Source organism: Petromyzon marinus, chromosome 54 (genome assembly GCF_048934315.1).
Source record: "Petromyzon marinus isolate PM22_M1 ecotype Great Lakes invasive population chromosome 54, UKy_Petmar_22M1.pri1.0, whole genome shotgun sequence".
Lineage (NCBI taxonomy): Eukaryota > Metazoa > Chordata > Hyperoartia > Petromyzontiformes > Petromyzontidae > Petromyzon > Petromyzon marinus.
The window spans coordinates 1,970,581-1,976,867 of record NC_133720.1 but is presented as its reverse complement, the minus strand read 5'-3'; positions in this window follow the sequence as shown (position 1 = coordinate 1,976,867).

Genomic DNA, 6,287 nt, shown 5'->3' with positions numbered 1-6,287 from the left:
CCCCCGGGTCATATGACGTGATCCTGCGCATCCAATGGAATCCTCTTTGCGACCGTTTTGAGCGCTTTGGCCGTTGGGGGGGGGGGGTCGCGTCATCCCCCCCTTCCCATTGTCTCTGTACCTGCATTCCTCGCCGTTGACTCATCGATAATCCCCTCGCTCCCTCCAACTTAAATCAACTCTTATCTGCCTAGGGGCTTTTCCCTCCCACCCCACTGTTTACCCTGAAGCTGGGTGCTGGCTGAAGGCCCCATCCCCCCGTGTTGTGTATGCTTCATCGCGGCCGGCCTGTAAAGCTCTATGCCCCTTGTTTTTTGGGGGGGCCGCCATGTAATCCGTCCCTGCTAGTGGGGTCCTCGGGTGAAAACCCATCGTACCAGTACCAGGTGATCCCTCCTCGAGACCCTACGGGGGTGCATGTGAGTGTTTAGTGGAGCTTGCGTGCGTTCGTGGGGGGGGGGGGGGTGCAAGGAGAGGGTAGCGCCGGCCGAGCTGCTCCGCTGCGGTGGCACCACATAGCCCCCGAGGTGTCCGTCCCCGTCCTGGGTTGACTGGAGCACCTCGCTTGGGCCACCCCCATGAGGTAGCGCCGTGGAGTCCGCAAGACTCACCCAGCCCTTGTTGCCGGTCTCGGGGGTGGCGGCTCTGTTCTTTGGGGCTCCCGCGGCGGTCTCCTCCACTCTAGAGGCTCCTTCTGTCCCTCGGCATCTGCGGGCTGGGGAACAAACTCAGAGGCAGAGGGGTTTAGGGGCCGCCGTCCCCACCGCCTCCTGGCCAGGCCGGGGCCTCCCGGGGGTTGGGGTCCCTCGGGGCCCATGTACGGGGCGAAACCCCCGAGTATGGGGGGCGCGGGGATCCCGGGGTTTCTGGGTACTCGACTGGCGGGGGTCTCTCCCGCCGGGGCTGCCCTCTATGGTTTTAATCGGCGGACGTTGACCACCACCTTTCGGCACCTCTCCCCGCCCTGGATCAGAACCATCCAGGGGAGATCTGCCGCACCACGGTCCAGGGTCCACGCCAGTAGGTGGTCAGTTTCCCCACCTGTCCAGCCCCTACGCGCGGGGTGTGCAGCCACACCTTAGAGCCCGCTGAGTAGAGGGGGGGTTCCATGTGGGGCCGGATGCCCTGCTCTTGCCGCTGATGTGCGGCCTCCCGCTGTTGGTAGGCCCGGCCGCGGGCCCCTCCGGTTGCGGCGGGGGAACACCGAACAACAGATCTGCTGGGAGACGAGACTCATGACCAAACATCATTAGGAACGGGGTCTGTCCCGTAGATGTGTGTACCGTGGTAGCGTAGGCGAACAGGGCATAGGGCAGGTGTTCGTCCCAATTCTGTTGATTGGCGGCCACCATACGTTTGAGCTTCCCAGCTTTGGTCTGGTTTATATGCTCCACCATCCCATTCGCCTGGGGGTGATACGCCGTAGTTCGGTCCTTCTGGATTCCGAACTCCTGGCACAGCGCCTGCAATAGCTCCGCCTCGAACTCACTATCCTGGTCAGTAATGACTCGTTCGGGGATCCCATGTTTAAGCACGTAATGTTCCACAAATGCCCGGGCGACCACAAGGGCCGTTTTATCTGGGATGGCCACCGCCATGGGGTAACGCGTGAAATACTCCACCGCCACGAGGATGTACTGGTTGCCTCGGGATCGTGAGAATGGTCCTTGTAAGTCGATCCCGACTTGCTGGTTCGCCCGGCTGACGTGTAACGGCCTCAGGGGCACCTGGTACCGCACCAGTTTCTGCCCACACTGCTGACAAGCGTGGCAGCCCTGTACCCAGGCGGCCACATCTTGTGCCAATTTGGGCCAGAGATACTGGCGACGCAGAATCTCCCGAGTGCGCCGTTCCCCATCATGGCCCCCAAGCGGGTGGTCGTGCACCAGTCGTAGCAGCTGGGGCCGCACCTGGGCGGGAACACAGATGCACCTCGGCTGCCTAGCTTCGGTTAGATCCCGCACCACTCCGTTCTCTACACACAACCGGGCATACAAACCACTCCAGGGTCCCGGTAGGGTGACCTTTTCCTCCCGTAGGGCTGCCTCCACCGCCGCCAGGTCCGGATCCCGCTGCTGGGTCTGTCTCAGCTGCTCGTCATCGAGGCCAGGAACGGAATCCGCTCCCCGCTGCCCTCCACGGTGGCGCATCGCTGGCGGGGCTGCACGTTGAGCCCCAGCTTTTCCAGGAGGTCTGTACCTGCGATACATTCGTGGCACAACACACTCGAGACGTAGAATTCCTGGGTGCACACCTGGTATCCGAGACGGACTTCCAGGGTGACCCTCCCCAGCAGCCCCATCCTGGCTCCACTCGCCATGTGCAGCGCGCGATCCGGGCCCTGCAGGCGGCCCACGTCAACCCCGAGCACGCTGCAGTGCGTGGCGCTCACGAGTGAGGCCACCGCCCCCGTGTCCAGCAGTATCCGGGTGCCCCGCCCGTTCACCTGCCCTTCTACCAGCGACGTGGCCCCGTGATTCCCGCCACCAGCTCCCGCAGCCAGTCGCCAGAAGTCACCGCGTTCTTGGGTGTTGTTGCCGGAATCTGTGTGGAGGTAACTCGCTCGCCATTATTATTATCGTCTTTTTGTGTTGGGACCGTGTCGATTGCACCCCTAGTTGGTCCACTCCCTAGGGGGCGTTGGAGTTTAACCCTGGTGCGTGTCTAGCGCGGGTGATCTGAGGACAGTCTCTCACGAGATGCCCTCGACGGTCGCACAGATAACACGCTCGGGGAAGGGCGGCGGCCCCGTAGGAGCCTCTCTGCCCCCTCCCTACTTCCCCTCAAGTACGCCGCTGTCCAGATTCTGCCTCTAGTCGGGCCACCCTCCCAGTTAGCCCTCTTACCGTGGAGCATAGTTCGCCCATGTCCTACTGGATCGTCTCCACGGTAGACTGCAGTTTGGTGATATGGCCGCCCACTTGGGTCACCTTGTTGTCTATCCCCCCGATGCACGTCTGTATCCCCGCTACCCAGCCCGGGGTTTCTCGCGGGGTCCCGGGGGCTCCCTTGCCCGCCTCCTTACTGTCCTGGCGAGCTCCTCCTCTGGGAGCAGGCTCGCGATGGCGTGCTCTCGTCCCAGCCCCCGAAGCTGTGGCACTTGTTTACCTTTTGAAATTGTTTGTTTCCTACCAGCACCCCTCCCTCCTCCGCGCCGGAGGTGGGGGTTGGTAACATGCTAATCCAACTTTGCTAATCCAACTCTGCCCATACAGCTTTAAAAAGACTCGGTCCTTGCGTGACAGCGTCCATTCAAGCTCTGTCTCCTGGATAGACCTGTTTCTTCACCTGAAGAATGCCACTTGTGTTGTGACCGAAACGTCGTAAGAATTTTATTGTCTTATTTTGTTTTATTGTTTTATTCTCATTCTACGTGACTTTACCGAAAGATTTCGATTTAAAGCTTTCGTGACTGCAAGGATTCATCTTCTTTGGTTCTTTCGGTAAAGTCATGTAGAATGAGAATAAAATAATAAATTAATAAAATAATATAACACAATAAAATTCTCACGACGTTTCGGCCACAACACAAGTGGCCTTCTTCAGGTGAAAGGAACACACCTGTCGGGACGACAGAGCTTCAATGAACGTTTTTAAGATTCGTAGCGTCTTTTAAGTTGGTTTAGAGAGGTGAGGCACCCTGACAAAGGGGTTTACATATAAAACAGGAGAATTTAGCATTGAAATAGCTTAGTGATTAGCTTGTGACTGGTCGTAGAAATAGCTATGTTAAAGTCAAAGCTTACACATCCACAGAGGCACCTAGTACAAATCAAACAGGATAATTTAGCATTGAAATAGCTGAGTGATTAGCTTGTGACTGGTCACAGAAATGGCTATGTTAAAGTCAAAGCCTACACATCCACAGAGGCACCTAGTACAAATCAAACAGGAGAATTTAGCATTGAAGTAACTGAGTGATTAGCTTGTGACTGGTCATAGAAATAGCTATGTTAAAGTCAAAGCCTACACATCCACAGAGGCACCTAGTATAAATCAAACAGGAGAATTTAGCATTGAAATAACTGAGGGATTAGCTTGTGACTGGTCATAGAAATAGCTATGTTAAAGTCAAAGCCTACACATCCACAGAGGCACCTAGTACAAATCAAACAGGAGAATTTAGCATTAAAATAACTGAAGGATTAGCTTGTGACTGGTCATAGAAATAGCTATGTTAAAGTCAAAGCCTACACTCCTCAAACAGGAGAATTTAGCATTGAAATAGCTGAGTGATTAGCTTGTGACTGGTCACAGAAATGGCTATGTTAAAGTCAAAGCCTACACATCCACAGATGCACCTAGTACAAATCAAACAGGAGAATTTAGCATTGAAGTAATTGAGTGATTAGCTTGTGACTGGGCATAGAAATAGCTACGTTAAAGTCAAAGCCTACACATCCACAGAGGCACCTAGTACAAATCGAACAGGAGAATTTAGCATTGAAATAGCTGAGTGATTAGCTTGTGAATGGTCACAGAAATGGCTATGTTAAAGTCAAAGCCTACACATCCACAGAGGCACCTAGTACAAATCAAACAGGAGAATTTAGCATTAAAATAACTGAGGGATTAGCTTGTGACTGGTCACAGAAATGGCTATGTTAAAGTCAAAGCCTACACATCCACAGAGGCACCTAGTATAAATCAAACAGGAGAATTTAGCATTGAAATAACTGAGGGATTAGCTTGTGACTGGTCATAGAAATAGCTATGTTAAAGTCAAAGCCTACACATCCACAGAGGCACCTAGTACAAATCGAACAGGAGAATTTAGCATTGAAATAGCTGAGTGATTAGCTTGTGAATGGTCACAGAAATGGCTATGTTAAAGTCAAAGCCTACACATCCACAGAGGCACCTAGTACAAATCAAACAGGAGAATTTAGCATTGAAATAACTGAGGGATTAGCTTGTGACTGGTCATAGAAATAGCGATGTTAAAGTCAAAGCCTACACATCTACAGAGGCACCTAGTACATGGACGCCAAAGGGGCTGCAACAACTCGACTATCATATAGTAAACCGATGTGAAATATAATAAATGTACTCAATATATTCTTCAATAAGCTGAGCTATTAACAGTAACTGGGTATACACTAAAATATATAATGAATACCATATATTAAACCAATAAAAACTAAAATATAAACTACCTCAATGTTATCAATAAACTCTATATTCTCCAATCAGCTAAGCTACCAACAATAAGTCGTTATATATCACAATGCTATATGGCAAAAAATGGGTGGATTCTTACCCTCAACTTCAGCACCACGGATAGCTACGAGCCACGTTCAGACGGACGAAAGCTTTAAATCGAAACTCAAATATTTACTTGCTTTAATTCTTTGGAGCATAAGCAAGATCAAATGTTAATTTCTATTCAACAAGGAGTACACGTGCTTTTATACTGTTTGTTGAAACGTTCTTACCCCGCCCTTACTGGACATCTGTAAAAAATAGCTTTATAGCTCATCGGATTCCTTCAGTATAAATACATCTTCTGATCTGTCAACCACTGTTGACTTACCCCGCACAATGTGGTACCGATATTATCGACCCCGGAGGGATGATGTGCTGAGTCAACCCCCAACCCAGGAATTGAACTCGCAACCTTAAGATTGATCTATACTTCAGTTGATAACGCAAAATAATCGTTAGCATCGTTGATAATGTGACCATCGTCAACGGATAAGTAACGTCTCCATATATTTGTCGCTCTAAAATATTAAAGACTAGCTGTACTACCCAGCTTCGCCCGGAACTTGGATTCACCACACCCGGCCGTCTTTGTCTCCCCAGTGGCGATGTTGACACACCACAGCAGTTACTCATTTGAGGCTGAGTCGAACCTAGGGGAGGCCCAGGACCGGTTAAAATAATCGTCACTGGTGGTGGCCGTGAGCGGGAATCGAACTCGGGTCGCCGGGTTCGTAGCGCGGCGCACTAACCACTACACTACAATGCGTTACGCTTCCACATGCGAGGGTCACGTGACAGATTTAACGTCACAGCTCACTTGCTGTGCAAAAAAGATATGCATTATTGAGCTCCCCCCCCACTAAAAAAGTTTATTTTTTTATAATTTTTGCATGGTGTACAGTCTGGAAAGTATCCACACGGCAAATTTCAAGTTTGTTGCATGTCGGAAAGTACGCTAAACATTTTGAACAGACACACATTCCCAACTTTGCGGTGGAAGGATAGGGGTATGACGTCAGAACGCTTTTGGCATGTGGATGACGTCATCACGCAGCGGGGGGGCGCCGTTTGGCGTCATACGC